The following is an 18,658-nucleotide window of genomic DNA, read 5'->3' as shown; positions in this document are numbered from 1 at the left end:
TTGATATGGAAATCTGTCCTTAGCTAATTATGTCCCAATCTCTCATTCACAAGGATTGACAGAACACCAATAAGATAAGATTGTGCACACTACTTTTTCTTTAATATACGATGCCCAGTATGTTTTTAATAGGCTTATATGTAAAGAATATCATTTCTTTACACCCGATCATGCATGGTTGGTGGCACTTAATGTTGATTCAATAAACAAATATATCACGGCTCACATAACATTAACTCTAGAAATTTTATTGTTTAGGACTCAACTATTCTATAAAGAGATCCAATATTGTTTCCTATTATATGAAAGGCAACTAGCTTCTCAGTAATCCCAAATAACCAGTAGATATCAACAAATTGAATTTATATGTTACAACTTATTAAGGTATAAGCACTCGGGTATCTCCAAAGATAATCCCTAGAAACACCATAACAATCCACATATGGTTCACATAATTGGTAGTCGTGTTAATATTGTACTAGGAGATATTTTTGTATAAATTTAGAAAGCAACCTAGATAATAACCTTTGGCAAGGAGCATGTGAGAAATTGGTAGGGTGGCTAGAGGTAGTGTGAAGCCAAAAGAAACTCTCTCTCTCTCTCTCTTATGCGCTTCTTCACATGTAGGGAGGACAAGGAGCACACAAGAAGTCAAAAGTGGTTAGGAGCACAAAAATGTTAGAGCTAATTTTGCCTATGTTTTTTATGTGTCACACACACACACACACACACGTGCATGCACAAGTTCTCTCTCTCTCTCTCTCTCTCTCTCTCTCTCTCACTCATATGCTTCTGTTTTTCATGTGTCACACACACACATGTGCATGCACATGTCTCTCTCTCTCTCTCTCTCTCTCTCTCTCTCTCTCTCTCTCTCTCTCTCTCTCTCTCTCATTCTCTCATTCATGTGCTTCTCTGAATGTAGGGACAAGGAGCACACAAGGAGTCAAAAGTGGTGAGGAGTACACAAGGAGTCAAAAGTGGTGAGGAGCACAAAAAATGCTAGAGCTAATTTTGCCTCTATGTTTTTAATTTGTCTCTCGCACACACACAACATACACACACGCACACAAACCATCTGGAACAAGGTTTTTTTTTATTGAAGTGTGAAAGGATGGAGGCATAAGAATAAAGACCTAGGGGAGTGAGCTATGTTAACAAGTCCAAGCCAAGGATATCTAACATAGTGCCTTCTAAAAGCTCCACAAGCTCCCTATATATTTGTGTTGGGTGCTTATGGGCTATGCATTGAGTTGTCATCTTTGCTTGCAAGTTTTAATATGGATTCATTCAATGGCATCATCATGGACCTCATAGTAGTGCATGTATACAAATATCAAGATTATACTCCTACAAAAGTAGACAAGGACAACATGTGTGTGTGAATAAAGGCTTATTAGTTTCCTAGTCCATACACACACATGTGTGTGTGTGAATAAAGGACATGTGTGTGTGTGTGTGTGTGTGTGAATAAAGCCTTATTAGTTTTCTAATCCGTATACACACATGGTATCTCTCTTTAAAAGATATATCAAATACATTATAATCTCCCAAATCATATTGGAATTTAATTTTTCTCATCATATTTTTTGTGACTAGACATAAGTTAGCATCCGAGGAGATAAGAGATATTGTGGTTCACAACTTGTTAATTTAGAATTATTTTTAAAGCATACAAGTTTGATGTACAACTTTGATACTAAATAGTTGCAACTATTTTTTGGGAAGTGGGCCTTGTTGTTAAAGTTTATTGGACCTTGTAAAAGCTTTATGTAGAGCTTTTCAAAGCATATAAGTTTAATGTAGATCTTTGATTCATGTCAAGATTGCAACTATTTTTTGGGTAGTGGGCCTCTTTCGTAAACTTTATGGGACCTTGTAAGAAGTTACTGAGATTTAAGTGGATTTATATATTTATAAACTTTTGAACAAGCTATTGGTTACTCTTAACATGGATAATAAAGACTCTATAGTGATGGCAACTTGCCATCCCATTGCTCCTAACTAGTGTTAATTGTCTTGGATGGTGGTGTAGCTATGACCTTAGAGTCAATTTTAATAAAATTCTTGAAGTCATAATACACAATTCCCCTTATGGTAGTATTGGTTGTTATACATCCACCATAAGTACACTTTAATGCTCATGTTACCCAGCTTTATTGTAAATAATGCTATTCTCAATTTTTAATGCTCATACTACCTAGCTTTTTTTAATGCTCATGCTACCCAGCTTTATTGTAAATAATGTTATTCTCAATTTTTTTTTTAAAAATGTTAAGAATCTTAGTTAGGGTTGTTTGGACAAGAAAGGATGTTATGGAATTCTTTCTTAGTCATCTCTCTCTCTCTCTCTCTCTCTCTCATGCCATATTAAAACAAATAAGGTGCACGTAACAAGTGGCATCAATGTGCCATATCAACATAAATTTATTTATTTGTGAAATCTATTTAGTAATGATATCTACTACAATGAAGTTTATTGAAATGTGGCATTGATGAATGACCATACACAAAATAATTGCAACTATGGGGCTTAAAGTCGAACTTATAATTTGCACGATTTTGGTAAGCTAAAAAAGTGCAAAGGACGTTTACACACCCAAGACTAGACCACTATTGTTAAGATTAACATCTCTGCACATAGACTCCCCAATTGAGTAAGGCATCGCTTAGAAAAGGTCAATTGTGAACTTAAGATCGTGAATAATTCATGGATAAGAAGGATCCATCCAATTAGCTTTCTTCTTTTGGAGGTGAGCTCTTGGGGGGGGGGGGGGGGGGGGGGCATTATGTTACATCCATGGCAGCACGGGGATGGGTTAGTGCTTTCCATGGCCAAGGAAGTGGTATAAGTAGTTGGCTATTAAGAGAGCTAGAAAACTAGATGTGTATGGATAAACATAGCAAGGGGTGAATTCATAACTCAAGTGTGAACCAACTGTGTGTGGGTCTGTTGGCCTTTCAGGTAGGTCTTGGGCTATCGAACTTTATAGGCTAGTACCATGATTGTTATGAGATACGCCTATTATAAGATGCTCACATGCTATGGTGGTGCACACCTTTTTCTCTCAAACTCAGGGGTGGTTTGGAGTAGTGTGCATTGATGGTTTGGGAGGTGAATATGCCTACTGCATTACTTGTGTGACATAAGCTTATGTATGTGAGTGCTCTAGATGCTAAAAGATTGTGGGGAGACATTGTGGGTATGTATCAATGCTTCACGCATTATGGATATGTCAAATGCTTCACACAAACTAAAAGCTATTGCTTTGTCCATAGAGAAGCTGATGACTAGTGATGCAATCACACTTGTAACTCCCTGATGCTCACACAACTCATCACAATTACAATCCTTATGACCACCATACACAGATGTTGTGCAACTTCTAATGATATTATTATGCTACTAATGTAGCTAAAAATCACTCACACTATTGAGGATTATCATTGTCCCCCTTGGAGACCAGTGCCACCTAATGTTTCACCATCGCTTCTCCACACATAAAGATTAAGATGATTGCAACCTTCACAAAGAGGGTCATAGAGAGGTCAGTTGTTGTACTTTTTCTCACATAAATTAATAGGAAATGAATATGAAATTCAAATAACAAAGAAAACAATCAATTGTGGATTGGTCCTAAACCACACCACTTAACCTCGCATGCCATAGATTTATGGTGTAACATGGACCACCCACACCTTTCCATCTTGTCAGTAACTTCACCATTGACTTGGGTGACAACACGAGGAAGCGGTTACCCACCATTAGGAAGTGTCACCCACCATTAGGAAGTGGGGTATATTAACCACTTTCTGGGTTAACATGGTTTCAACCGCCAAGATGGACAAAAGTGAGTAGAAGTCAGATAATAAAATGCAAAGGTGATGTAGTTTAAAAGCATTTTATGAAAGTTGTCACAAGGAAAGTATCCTTTTATGTGTGTGTGCACACACATGCGCGTGTGCTCGTGTGTGTGTGTGTGTGTGTGTGTGTGTGAGAGAGAGAGAGAGAGAGAGAGAGAGAGAGAGAGAGAGAGAGAGAGAGAGAGAGAGAGAGAGAGAGAGAGAGAGGTGAAACAACATGAGGGAGCATAAAGGAGAGAAAGAGAGAGGTATTAACGTCGGTGGAATGCAACACGAGGGCATATACAACCAACGTTGGGACTTGAACTCGGGTGGATCGAGAGGCTCATTTTGGAGACCATGTTAACAAGAAGACTAAAATGGGGAGAAGCATGAGAGAGAATAAAAAAAGGAGGGGCTCATTTTTGGAGACATTGTCAACATTATCAAGCAAACTAAAAATGCTACTAATCTTTTTTTCCCACGACGATTAAGAACCTTTCTTTTCTAAATTGTGCATCCAATGTACTTTCTTAACTTCAGGTTAAATCAATACAAAATCTACTGAACACAAAGTCAACGATCATAGAAAACCTACCAACTATACACGATGGAACTGCATATTAACGTGCAAATATTATTTTCTCAATTTGGAAATCTATGCAAATATTATTTTCTCAATATGGAAAGATATGCAAAAATTGTACTATTTTGGTTATGCAAATTCTAGAAAAAAAACCCATAAATTTTTTAAGTTGCAAGTTTTAAATGTTTTATGTGAATATTGCACAAAGCCTACAAGGGGTAGACCACAAAGGTTTTCTAATAACATTCCACAAAGCCTACCGGGGGAAGACCACAACGCCTATCAGGGGTATACCTTTTTTTTGGGTGAATCGTGCAAAGCTTACTACGGGAAGATCGATTTTTTTAAATAGAGTTTTAACCTCTTTATTTGTTTTTATCTGAGAAGGGCATAATACCAAGCTTTTCAACTTTTCTTTTTAAAGGTTTCAAATTTGAGGGTGTTAGAATAAGATGACCTTTTTCTAGTAAGGGCACGTTCATCCATTGCCAATGGCATAGTTTGAGTGTCCTCTAGTTGTTGAACTTGCAGATAGTAGTTATCTACCTGTCATCATTACTCCGAGATCTCTTTCCAAGATTAAAACGTATGTGTTAAACAATGGTTGTTTGGGGTTTAATGAATTTTTTTCCGAGATGGTGGTACACACCCTACACTCATGAGTGGGTGTAAAAACATGGGGATAGGGCAAGACCTACTTAGAGTGAGAGGGAATCAAACCCAAGCCTACACTCATGAGAAGGCTTGATTACCTTGCCCTTCAAAATTTACCGGTTTGGTGAGATATAGCAAGTTTTTTTTGACTTCTTTTTGTGTATTTTTTTGGCATTTTAAATTCTTGCAAGCATTTTATGACCAAAATGCTAAAAAACAGGTGTGAGGTCTGTCAAAAAGAAACTATGCTCATGAGGGAATCAAACCCAAGCCTTGCTATTGGCTTGGAAATTTGAAAGTCCTATTTGCTCTGAGAGGTGCAATACACAACTGTCAAAAAGAAACTATGCTCATGAGGGAATCAAACCCAAGCCTTGCTATTGGCTTGGAAATTTGAAAGTCCTATTTGCTCTGAGAGGTGCAATACACAACGCTTGTGGTGGCTAGGTTTGATTTTTTACGGGCGCCTTTGCCCTTCAAAATTGACGATTTAGCAAGTTTTTCTGTGATGCAAAATGCTAAAAAAAAAAAGCAAGTGTGAGGCCCGTCAAAAAGCAACTAACCACGCTTTCTCTCAATTCTTACTCCCGTGAACACGCCCTTAAAAATGTAGCGTCGATGTGGGTAAAAGATGAAAATGATTGGGTTGAAAAACTTTCACGCAGCAAGTTAATAGGTGAAAGCATCTCTGACTCCGACCTGCGATCATCATTCACGGATAGCAATAATGAACACAGGGGCATTTTAAAAATGCCGTCAGCCATGTCGGACTCTGTCGATTTCCTGCTTTTCTGATCAGCGGTAGCAGCCGCCGAAAAAGCAAACGCAATTTTGGTCACCGCACTGAACGCAGTGACAGAGAAGAAGATGAGCTATGGCATAATGGCTGTGGCGCTGGCAACAGATAAAGCTTTGTTGTGACCTAAGGTAAACTCATGGCTATGGAGGCCTCTCTCGCTGTCCCTGTCTCTGTCTCTCTCTCTCTGTGTGCGCGCTCACTCGCTCAGTTTTCCAAACCTTCTTGTCTTCTTCGCAGGTTTAGCAAAAAAAAAACCAGAAACAGAAAAGGGTAGAGAAATCCTGGGATTTTTTCTTCCCCTTTTAGGCGTTTTCCTTCAATCTTCCTTGTTGCACATTGAGTTCAAGCGTTGTGTCCATGAGGAGCAGACTCTGAGCTCAAGCACTGAAGCTATTGCAGGAGAGAAGGAAGGGAGTAAAAAGACCAAGAAGAAGAAGAAGAAGAAGAAGAAAGAATGTTTAGAGATAACAGCTTGTTAAGCTTCATGGCTACGGATATGGCTCGTAAAGCCTCTCTCTCTCTCTCTCTCTCTCTCTCTCTCTCTCTCTCTCTCCCAAAGCCTCTTCCTTGTTCCTTCCTTCTAGTTCTCTTTTTTCTGTGTCTTCATTACCTTTATTTTCTGTAGGGGGTTGAACTTTCAAGCTCTTGGCCATGGTGGGCAAAGGTGAAGATGAAGATGTCAATGTTTACAACATCCTACAGCTTAATGATATGCTCGCAGATGATGATGCACTGCGGTTCTCCGAAGTTAGAACGGCTGTGCAAGCTCTGAAGACAGTGGGGGACCTCCCTCGTCCACCAGCGGAGGTCTTCCTATGGCAACCAGACTTGGACCTGCTGGACTGGCTTGGTGCTTTCTTCGGTTTTCAGGCTGACAATGTCAAGAATCAGCGCGAGCACGTGGTTCTCCTCCTCGCAAACTACCAAATGCGCATGCAACCCCCTCCTGGAGCCATGGACAGGCTCGACCGCAGCGTGGTGCGGCTCCTGCGTAAGAAACTGCTCAAGAACTACAAGAACTGGTGCTATTTCTTCAACAAGAAGCCCAACCTCTGGCTCCCCAAAAACCCTAGAACCATTGATGACCGCAGAGAGCTTTTCTACTCTTGCCTCTACCTCCTTATATGGGGGGAAGGGGCCAACCTTCGCTTCATGCCCGAGTGCCTCTGTTTTATATTCCACAACATGGCTATGGAGCTCAATAACATCATTGAAGGCCACATAGATGCTGAGACAGGGCAGGAGTATGTCCCAACTTCCTATGGCAGGAATGGCTTTTTGACCAAGGTCATCGAACCAATCTACAAGGCAGTAAAAGGAGAAGCAGAAGCTGCAAATGATGGCAAAGCTCCTCACTCAGCTTGGCGGAACTATGATGACATGAATGAGTACTTCTGGTCTAAGCGTTGCTTCACACAGCTTTCATGGCCAATGAAGCAGTCCTCAAACTACCTTGTAATTCCAAAAAAGGGCAATGGGAGGAGGGCTCTACTTCCTGGGCAACAGAAGGTTGGGAAGACGGGTTTTGTAGAACAGCGCTCCTTCTGGAACATTTTCCGTAGCTTTGATCATCTGTGGATTGGCCTCATTCTTATGCTGCAGGCCATGATGATCCTTGCTTTCAATGGAGATGGAATTCCATGGCATGTGTTGAATGACAGAGATGTTCAAGGGGCCTTGCTGACTATCTTCATCACCTGGTCAGGTTTGCGTTTAGTGCAAGCAGTCTTGGATGCAGGGATGCAGTATAGCTTGATATCGAGAGAAACAAAGCTTGTCGGTGTCCGGATGTTCCTCAAGATAGTGGTAGCCTCGGGCTGGACAATTATTTTCTCCGTCTTGCTAGCTCGGATTTGGCAGCAAAGAATAGCAGACAGAAGGTGGTCAGAAGCAGCAAATCTGAGACTCTTTCAATTCTTGGAAACTGCATCAGTGTTCATCTTGCCCGAGGCCCTTGCAATTACACTTTTCGTGCTTCCTTGGATCAGAAATTTTGTGGAGAAATCAGAATGGGGCATCTTTCATGCCCTCACATGGTGGTTTCAGACAAGACTTTTTGTTGCTCGTGGTCTGCGTGAAGGGATCGTTGACAATCTGAGATACACAGGCTTCTGGCTGGTGGTCCTGTTAGCCAAATTCTCCTTTAGCTATTTCTTGCAGGTGAGGCCCTTGGTAGACCCAACACGGGAGCTTCTTAGTCTGAATGTTGTGACTTTTGAATGGCATGAGTTCTTCAGAAACCATAACAGGTTTGTCGTTGCTGTGCTCTGGGCACCAGTCGTCTTGATCTACCTAATGGATTTACAGATTTGGTACTCTATTTTCTCATCTGTAGTTGGAGCATTGGTGGGACTTTCCTCACACATAGGTGAAATCCGCAATGTGGAACAACTCAAGTTGAGATTTCCATTCTTTGCAAGTGCAGTGGCTTTCAATTTGATGCCAGAGGAGGGGCTTCTTGGGCGAGAGGCCATGCGCCACCATCGCCTTGTTGCCCTCCTTAGAGACATGGTGAGGAGGGTGAAGCTCAGATATGGGCTATTCAAAGCTTACAAGAAGTATGAAAGAAGCACATTGGAGTCTCGGAAATTTGCATACTTGTGGAATGAGATTATCTTTTATTTCAGACAGGAAGATCTTGTGAGTGATCATGAAGTAGAGCTGTTGGAGATCCCGAGGGCTACTTGGAATGTAAGTGTCATGCAGTGGCCCTCTGTGCTTCTCTCCAATGAAGTTCTTGTTGCTTTGGGTTTCACCCAGGATCGGCAAGGCATAGATGATAGGAAGCTGTGGGCAAAGATATCCAAGAATGAATATAGAAGGTGTGCTGTACTGGAATGCTATGATAGTGTAAAACACTTGCTGATGAGGATCCTTAGAGATGATAGCAAGGAGCACAGCATTGTAGAGCATTTGTTCAAGGAGATTGAAACAGACCTCGAGCTTGGCACCTTCTCTCTCAACTACAGGGTGAGTGAATTGGCAGAGGTCCATTCACGCGTGGTGGCGTTGGTGGGAATTTTGCTGAAAAAGCCAGCTTTGAAAGACATACAAAAAGTGGTGGATGCTTTGCAGAACTTGTATGATGTGGTGATCAGAGACTTTCCCACACAGAAGCGCTGGTACGAGTCACTAAAGGGGGTTGGCATGGCTATAGATGGCAATGAGCTCTTGTTTGTGAATGCTGTGGAGCTGCCGAAGCCAGATGATGAGGCATTTTTTCGCAGGTTGAGGAGGCTGAACACTACACTCAGCACCCGAGAGGCTATGAACAATGTCCCAAAAAATTTGGATGCCAGGAGACGCATTGCATTCTTCAGCAACTCTCTCTTCATGAACATGCCCCATGCTCCCTCAGTAGAGAGAATGCTTGCTTTCAGTGTGCTTACACCTTACTACAGTGAGGATGTTCTGTACACCAAAGAGCAGTTAAAAAAACAAAACGAGGATGGAGTGACAATCCTCTTCTACCTACAGAGCATTTACCCAGATGAGTGGAAAAACTTTCTTGAACGGATGAGGTTGCAAGACAGTTTAAACCCTGAGAATGAGCTTTGGGATGACAAAGAACAGGCAAGACAGCTGAGGATGTGGGCTTCATACCGAGGTCAAACACTTTCTCGAACTGTCAGGGGGATGATGTATTACCAACGTGCTCTTGTGACGCTTGCACACCTGGATGTGGTATCAGAAGCTGAGCTCAAACAGGGTGCAGCTGCTGCAAGATTGGAAAGCCTAAGCAGCAGCCACTTGTCCTTTGATTTTTCTACCAGTCGGCGTAGTATGAGCAGCATGAGCACCACGAGTGCTATGTATAGAACATCTCAGGAGAAATCGATAGCTGGAATGAAATTCACATACGTCGTGGCATGCCAGATCTATGGAGCTCAGAAAGCCAACAAGGATCCAAGAGCAGATGACATTTTGTTCTTGATGAAGAGCCACCCACCCATGAGGGTAGCATATGTTGATGAAGTGGTGACGGCTGAAGATAAGAAGTACTACTCCGTTTTGGTCAAATATGATACAGTTCTTGAGAAAGAGGTGGAGATCTATCGAATCCAACTTCCTGGTCCCCTTAAGCTTGGAGAAGGCAAACCTGAGAATCAAAACCATGCCTTGATTTTCACTAGAGGGGATGCAGTGCAAACCATTGATATGAATCAGGACCACCACTTTGAGGAGGCTCTTAAAGTGAGGAATTTGCTTCAGGAGTTTACCAAACATTATGGGCTGAGGAGGCCACAGATACTAGGGGTTCGAGAGCATGTCTTTACGGGCTCAGTCTCTTCTCTAGCTTGGTTTATGTCTGCTCAGGAAACAAGTTTTGTTACTCTGGGTCAGCGGGTGCTGGCAAACCCTCTGAAGATCAGAATGCATTATGGGCACCCAGATTTGTTTGACAGGCTATGGTTCTTGACAAGGGGAGGCATCAGCAAGGCCTCAAGGGTGATCAATATCAGTGAGGATATCTTTGCTGGATTCAACTGTACTCTTAGAGGAGGAAATGTCACTCATCATGAATACATCCAAGTGGGGAAGGGCCGGGATGTGGGGTTGAATCAAATAGCTCTTTTTGAAGCCAAGGTCTCCAGTGGCAATGGTGAACAGATTGTGAGCAGGGACGTTTACCGTCTTGGACACCGCCTTGATTTCTTCCGGATGCTCTCCTTCTACCATACAACGGTGGGGTTCTACATCAACAACATGATCGTTGTCTTAACAGTGTATGCTTTCTTGTGGGGCCGTGTGTACCTTGCTCTCAGTGGAATAGAGGATGTGATTGCAGGAAGTCTTACTAACAAGGCACTCACAGCCTCGCTCAACCAACAATTCATAGTGCAACTGGGACTTTTCACTGCATTGCCAATGGTTGTGGAGAACTCTCTAGAGCTTGGCTTCAGCAGAGCATTGTGGGATTTTCTTACCATGCAGCTAGAGCTATGTTCGGTGTTCTTCACCTTCTCATTGGGCACCAAATGTCATTACTTTGGCAGGACTCTACTGCATGGAGGGGCTAAATACCGTGCTACTGGCCGTGGGTTTGTGGTGAAGCATGAGAAATTTGCTGAGAATTACAGGCTCTATGCCAGGAGCCATTTTGTGAAAGGAGTTGAACTGATGATATTGTTGATCATCTATGAGGCATATGGAGGTACTGCTTCAAACACCTCCGTGTACATCCTCTTAACATTCTCAAGCTGGTTTTTGGCCCTTACATGGATCATGGCACCATTTCTGTTCAACCCCACAGGGTTTGATTGGTTACAGACAGTCTATGACTTTGAAGACTTCCAAAACTGGTTGTGGTATAAAGGGGGAGTGTTGGCAAGGGCAGACCAGAGCTGGGAGGTGTGGTGGAATGAGGAACACGATCACCTGAGGACAACAGACTTTTGGGGACGAGTGTTGGAAGTAGCTCTCAGCTTGCGGTTTTTCCTTATCCAATATGGCATGGTCTACAGGCTGCACATTGCGGACAACAACAAGAGTGTTCTTGTGTACTTTGTGTCCTGGGTCTACATCATATGTGCCATGGTGCTGTACATGATATTAGCCTTTGCTGGAGAGAAGTATTCAGCAAAGAATCATCTCTATTACAGAGCAATTCAGTCTTTGGTGGCAGTTTTCATAGCCTTGGTTATCATGCTGCTGGTGGAGCTGACTGAGTTTCAGTTTGTGGACCTCTTTCTCAGCTTGCTAGCTTTCATACCGACTGGATGGGGGCTGCTTTGCATCGCTTTGGTCCTGAAACCTTTCCTGGTGAACACACCTGTGTGGCCTGTTATTGTTGCAGTTGCTCGGTTATACGAGCTAGCTATTGCGGTAGTTGTGATGATTCCCCTCGCCATACTCTCCTGGCTTCCTGGATTCCAAGCAATGCAGACCCGCATACTTTTCAATCAAGCTTTCAGCAGAGGCCTTCAAATCTCTCGAATTCTAGCAGGAAAGAAACCAAATCAAGGCTTCTAGAGTCAGGTATGGTATCACTAACCGGATTTTGAGCTTGTTGATTGCTTAAAGTAATTTGTTTAAAAGGTTTTTTTCTGTGGCTCTGGGCTAAGACCTCTTAAATGTGTGGATGCTCTCTTAAGTAGCACATGATCTTGCCCTTGCAGGTCACATTGGGTGAGCCTATGTCACACCATAGCTGACAGTTTTTGCCTCTACCATATACTATGTTATTCAAATTTCAGAAAACAGGAGGATCAGTGGCATGCATATATGTCATTACTTAATTATTATGATGCAAAGTCCTAGTGCCCCCTTTGATGTCAGAGTGTTGTAACTTAACATTTGTTTTTGACTCACGAAAGCTTTGTATACCTCAAATTCATTGTTTATGATTCAGATTGCTTAGGACCTTGAAGCATCAATCAGATATGATCTGCGCACAGGGCCTTAATGCCAGGGGGCGGCTGCTGATGGACGATCAATGAGCCCCGTGCATAACCCTGCCTGTCCGCATTTTGCAGCCTGTTGTATGAAGATTTCATCACCTTCGTTTTTTAGTGAAATCCTCATCTCTTTTGCCACTGAACTTTACTCTCAAGATCATCCTGAACTTAAATCTTAATTCCCGGCATTGTGTCCGATTTGGAGATACAGGAAAAGAAACAAGGAAAAAAGTAATGGGGCAAAATGACCTATGGGACAAATGCATACTTGAAGGACTTTCCGCCTAGAGTCTGAATCTATGGTCTAGAGCTAAATCTTTAGTCCAAAATAAAAAAACCATACATAAAAACATCCTACTAATTTATTAGTAAATTTTGCAATGTCAAGTATCGAATACAATCACTCAGCCACTCCAAAATCACATGGAATTGTTTTTTTCTAAGTTTTGGCTTGGGTTTTTGTAAGTCCTCAATGAATACTCTACCTTTCATGATAGACTGTCTACCTACCTTATTTTCAAACTGCTTTGACCTTGGCTAATTGTGTATTCTTTTGCTTTAGTTGCATTGGGGTGCATTCCTCAGCAATGTATATCTTTATACCCTTAAGTTTATTCGATTGTTTTAGGATTCCAATCTTATTGTTTTCTAATGTTAAGTGATATAATGCATAATTATCATGTCTTAAAACTAACGCAAGTACGAGCTCCCAGTCAATCATTGGCATGGCTGCATGTATTTGCTCACCTAATTAACCCTTCTGGCATGGCTGCATGTATTTGCTCACCTAATTAACCCTTCTTATCTCCATCCATGTATCATGCATCTGGTAAATTGCCCAAATAAGCATAGAACTGAAGGGTCTTTGATTGCCTTAATTTCTTTTCCTCGGCTCCGGCTCCGGCTCCGGCTCCGGCTATGACTTATGATTTGATGTGTGCTCTGAAATCTTCATTGACCACCACCTCTATGTTACTGATGATCTTATGAAGGTCTTGCTTCATCCCTTCTTATGCCCTCCCAACAATTTGGGCTTCCTATTTGTGGGCTTAGTTTGTTTTCTAAGGTCACAAGACTCTCCTCTAGGTCATGAAGCCGTCCCTTGAGTGTGGCATTCTCCTATCACAGCTTGTCGATTTGTTTGAGCAGGTAAATGTTACATTTTGGTGACAGGCAGAATGCCTGCAAAGGAGAGCTTGGGCAGAGCTTTGTTGTATGTGACTCCCTGCTTGTGGATAGAGTGAGGCGAAGGCAGCCTCATCGAGCTTGCGGTGGAGTCCGAGGTCTTCTGATATGGTGGCGGCAACTGCAACTGGGTGAGCTGCTGGACAAAGCGTATGCTGCGTCTGCCGTTGCCGGCATGTGTGAGCTCCTGGCAGAGAGACGTTGGCTGCCAATGTACTGTTCCTTGGCTTGGCTATGGCATTTCTACTATTCCTTTCCATTTTTTTCCCTTCACCAAACCAATGTAGAAAATATAAAAGGTTGGAGGATTTTTGGCTTGCTTTCTAAAACTATAATGAAAAGGATAAGTTCAATAAGAAGGGTTTTGCTAATAACTAGAGATAAAAGAACTAATAATCTTACTTTTTTTGGCCCATCTTAACAGATCGTGGAATATTTGCTTAGACAATAGCTCAAATAAAAGGAAAAAAATGTACTAGAGAAAAAGGTTAAAAATGTGAGATTATATTTTAAAAAAAAGGTAAAAATGTGAGATTAGAAACCTTTTTCTCTCTTTATTTCTGCATTTCTGTCGTTTTTGGCACTATAGTAGCAACGACTATCACATCATTTTGCTCGGTCTTTACCAAACTATTTAATGATTAAAAGAAACTAGTTTTACACCTGCACATTGTTGCGGCACTGTCCTCACCCGTGCACAGTCTGTCCCTTTGTACATCCTTGCCATGTGGCTAGAAGAGATGGTTTTTAGAGGAGATGATAGAAAGAGTGACACGTGGCATGGAAGAAAACTTATGCTTAATAGAATAGAAAGATAGTTGTAAATGCGGCACTGTCCTCACCCGTGCACAATCTGTCCCTTTGTACATCCTTGCCATGTGGCTAGAGGAGATGGTTTTTAGAGGAGATGGTAAATAGAGTGACAAGTGGCATGGAAGAAAACCTATGCTTAATAGAATAGATAGAGATAGATAGTTGTAAATAGGTAGATAGTTGTAAAGAAGAGATTGGTTCAATTGACAAGTGGTAGCATGGTTTTTGCAACAGCAATCTCACTCTCTTTCTTTCTCTTTCATCCTCTCTCTCTCTTTCTATCTACTTCATTACAAAGTATCCATGGCAGGAAGTGGACTTGATAGAGATGCCATTGCGACATACATACATGAAGCAGTGAGCAATGGATGCATAACATGCAGGATATATATGAAATTTATTTTACCCATATTCCAAAGGACATATGACATTAAGTTTACCTATGTTTATACAGGGAATTTTAGTATATGGTTGAGTTACAAAAATTGGAACTACAGGAAAGCAATGCTACAAGGCCCTAACCCCTAAGCCATCGACAGATGGTCTCTGTTCCTGTACATAAAATCTTCATAGGCTGGGTAGGGAGGGTTGGGGAAGGCGTGCATGGATGTATTGACAAGTAAATGGTGAGGGTGTATTCAAACACATGCAGGTTTTTGTAAATGTCAGTCCTCTGGCTTTTTAGCGTACCCTACTTTAGCCTAAGTAAAAAATAAACATGCTAAGGTTGTGTTCTTGCCAACCGAGAATTAGTTAGTTAACCCTTTATCAAGTCAAAGTTGGTAGATTAATAAGAGGTCATAACTACTTTGTCACGTAGGCTGTAATGCCTGTCCGACGGCAGACCGGATGGCCATATCCGGGGTTCAGTGGGAGAGGACGCCCATGCGGAGTCATGGGCGGCCAGGCTAGTGTGGACGACAGGCCACACACTATATAGCCTGGGGGATGAGGGGCAATCCTCATTCTTCCTCTATGGCTGGGTGGTGAGCACCAGCGATGTGGCAGCCTACTGTAGGTCCGCATGACATGGTGCGCATGTATGGCACCATAGGTGGCCGTAGAGTCACAGTTTTTATTGATGATGGAGCTAGTCACAACTTCTTGAACTACTCGTTAGTCAAGAAGTTGGGATTGACTGAGACCCAGAGTGATCATGAGTATACTGTTGGCCTAGCCAATGGATATGACAAAACGGTATGGAATACCGTAGTATTGGGGGTCCCATTATCTATGCAAGACTATGAGGCACCGCTTGACTTTCAGGTCATGCACTTAGCCAGAGCAGACGTATATCTAGGCAGGGAGTGGCTGTATGGCTTGAGCCAGTCTAGCTCGGAATTACTTACATAATACGCTATGTTTTGAGCATGGAGGTAGAGTCATCACCCTGCAGGGCGACCGTACTGTCCCTGCCACACCACTTATTTCCTCCATGGAGCTGTGTACAGCGGTCCGTAGAGACCAGATAGCAGAGGTATATGCTTGTTACCCTCTTTTGAATTCTGTTTCCGTAGATGAAACGATAAATGATATTTGCGTAGACAAACAAGGAAAACAAAATAACCTTGGACGAGACCCACTGTTTGAAAACCCTGTTTGGCATGCATGTGATTCAAACAAGAAAAAATCCAAGGTGAATGAGACATTAAAGAAAAAGTACGTAGATACTTTAACGAATTTATTAGAGGAATTTCAGGATGTTTTTCCTGATGATTTACCAGATGGTTTACCACCATCTAGGGAAGTAGACCATGGCAAGTTATGCCAGGATCAAAACCTATAAGCAAACCTGCTTATAGATTAAGCCACTCCGAGGCACAGGAGGTGGAAAAACAATTAACGGAATATTTGAACAAAGGCTTTATTCGGCCTAGTTCAAGTCCGTGGGCATCGCCTATTCTTCTGGTAAAGAAGAAAGACGGATCTATGCGGATGTGCATAGACTATAGGGCTCTTAATCAGATAACGATTAAGAACAAGTATCCGATGCCACGCATGGATGAGTTATTTGATCAACTCTATGGATCGAGATACTTCACAAAAATAGACCTGAGATCTGGATATCATCAGGTTAGAATTAAACAAGAAGATGTTGCGAAGACAGCATTTAGGACCCGTTTCGGGCATTTTGAGTTTTTGGTTATGCCATTTGGGCTAACCAATGCTCCAGCGACGTTTATGACGCTGATGGACAGTATTTTACGTCCATATCTGGGAAAATTCGTAGTAGTTTTCCTAGATGATATTCTTGTGTACAGTAAGACACAGAAAGAACACATAGAGCATTTGCGTCTAGTGTTCAAGTTGTTGCAAGAACACAAATTATTTGCAAAGAAAAGCAAATGTGAATTTTTTGAAACAGAAATTCACTACCTTGGCCATATTATATCCGCCGATGGTACGCGGATGGAGCCAGAAAAAGTAGAGGCTATTCTTAAATGGCCAGCGCCGAAGAATCTCGAGGAACTGCAGATTTTTCTTGGCATGTCGGGGTTCTACCGACAGTATGTGAAGGACTACGCGAAGATCGCAGTCCCGTTGACTGACCAGTTACGGTCAAAAACAAAAAACATTAGTTGGGGGGACGACCAACAGAAGAGCTTTGACAAGCTCAAGGTGACCGTAGCAGCTGCACCTGTTTTGACAATTGTCGATCCGAATGAGCCGTTTGTTTTGGAAACAGACGCTAGTAATGAGGCCATTGGGGCCGTACTTATGCAAAAGGGACGCCCAATTGCATTTGAAAGTAAAAAGTTAGATCGTGCGCAGCATAACTACTCGGCTTACGAGCGAGAGTTACTAGCGATAGTTCATGCGCTGAAAAAGTGGAGACACTATTTATATGGTGCCACTTTTGAGGTCCGGACGGACCATGAAAGTCTGAAATGGCTTTCAAGTCAAAATGAACTGAAGGGTAGAAAAGCTCGGTGGGCGGAGATTCTACAGGAGTTTGACCTTCAGATACGTTACCAGAAAGGTAAGTATAACGTGGTGGCAGATGCACTTAGTCGCATGCCACAGATTAATGAACTTAGTTTCACAGTCTTCAAGAATGATTTCTTGGAGTCCCTACGTGGTTTATGTGAGCACGATCCATCTTTTACAGAGGTCTGGCGCGCTGTACGCGTACGCACTTCTTCACAGACGCGACCACCTCCCTCGTTTGCACGTATTGCTAGTCTGGAGAGACTGGCCGAAGGTGCAACGGGAAGGGAAGCGAGAGTTAGTCCGGAGAGACTAGCCGTGTCTTCTGGGTATAGTTTGGAACCGGAGAGTTCTGACGTAGGCCCTTCATCACCTTTGACTGCCACGGCTTCAAAGGGGAGTGATAAACTTCGTCGGGGGGAGAAATATGCTAATTACTCCATTAACGACGGGTACTTACTCTACAAGGGTAGAATATGTGTACCAACTATTGGTGACTTTCGGGCCCAAATTCTTAAAGAAAGTCATGATAGTCCAAGTGCGGGTCATCCCGGGATTCAGAAGACCTATGCACTAGTAAAAAGACAGTTTTATTGGCCTAGTTTGTTTAAGGACGTCCAGACTTATGTGCTGAAATGCAATAAGTGCCAGGTCAATAAACATGAACGTCTTAAGGTTGGAGGACTACTCCATCCGCTGGAGATTCCTCAAGGGAAATGGGAAAGCATTTCCATGGATTTCATTACTGGTTTACCCAAGACGAGTCGAGGGAATGACTCGGTGTGGGTGGTAGTGGACAGGTTAACTAAAATGGCAAAGTTTATTGCCACGAAGAAAACTGTTAAAACGCCAGAGTTGGCAAAACTCTTTATTGAACATCTCTACAAGCTATATGGCCTGCCCGCAGATATAGTGTCGGATAGAGATAGAAAGTTCAACAGTCATTTTTGGAGGGAAGTCTTCAAAAAGCTGGATACTACTCTGAGTATGAGTACGGCAGATCATCTGGAGTCTGATGGTCAAACTGAAAGAGTTAACCAAATTCTAGAGGATATGTTGCGTTCTTATGTTAGTAAGAAGCAATCTAATTGGGAAGAGTACTTGCCCTTACTGGAGTTTGCATATAACAGCTCCAAACACTCAGCGACTGGATTTACACCATTCATGTTAATGTATGGATTCCAGCCGAGATCTTCGATGGCTGTAGGCCTAGAAAAGGAGAAGATTCAATCTGTCAAGGATTTCCTTGAAGATATGAATGATATGCTCAGAGCCGCACGTGAGAGCATTCGTAGCGCTCAGGATCGCGCTAAAACTTATGCGGATAAAGGACGAAGAAAGGTGACCTTTGCAGAAGGTGACTTTGTATTTCTCAAGGTTCCTGCGTAGTCAGAAACCATGAAAACGGGAAAGTGTGATAGACTTTCTCCGAGATATTGTGGTCCTTTTAAA

At 42.3% G+C, this 18,658-nt stretch overlaps 1 non-coding gene and 1 pseudogene across 8 annotated transcripts; both read left to right on the top strand.

Moving 5' to 3' along the window:
• The first annotated feature begins 5,797 nt into the window (after positions 1–5,797).
• On the top strand, positions 5,798–13,798 carry LOC147640388 (callose synthase 12 pseudogene; annotated as a pseudogene). 7 transcript variants are annotated; one of them, XR_015262954.1, is made up of 4 exons: positions 5,825–6,010; positions 6,282–6,385; positions 6,508–11,861; positions 12,235–12,699. The product of XR_015262954.1 is annotated as a callose synthase 12 pseudogene, transcript variant X6 (transcript). The 7 variants fall into 7 exon arrangements; XR_015262949.1 differs by having other exon boundaries at positions 12,002–12,699; XR_015262953.1 differs by lacking the exon at positions 12,235–12,699 and adding an exon at positions 13,430–13,798 and having other exon boundaries at positions 5,835–6,010; positions 6,120–6,385.
• LOC147640389 (small nucleolar RNA J33) lies at positions 9,508–9,590 on the top strand. Its single transcript, XR_015263309.1, has one exon. It is a non-coding gene; the product is annotated as a small nucleolar RNA J33 (small nucleolar RNA).
• Positions 13,799–18,658: the final 4,860 nt, after the last annotated feature.

This window comes from Cibotium barometz, chromosome 3, assembly GCF_041138505.1.
Source record: "Cibotium barometz isolate CiBa-2024 chromosome 3, ASM4113850v1, whole genome shotgun sequence".
NCBI classification, from domain to species: domain Eukaryota; kingdom Viridiplantae; phylum Streptophyta; class Polypodiopsida; order Cyatheales; family Cibotiaceae; genus Cibotium; species Cibotium barometz.
The sequence above is the reverse complement of the archived record's forward strand: the minus strand, read 5'-3'. Positions and strand labels throughout refer to the sequence as shown.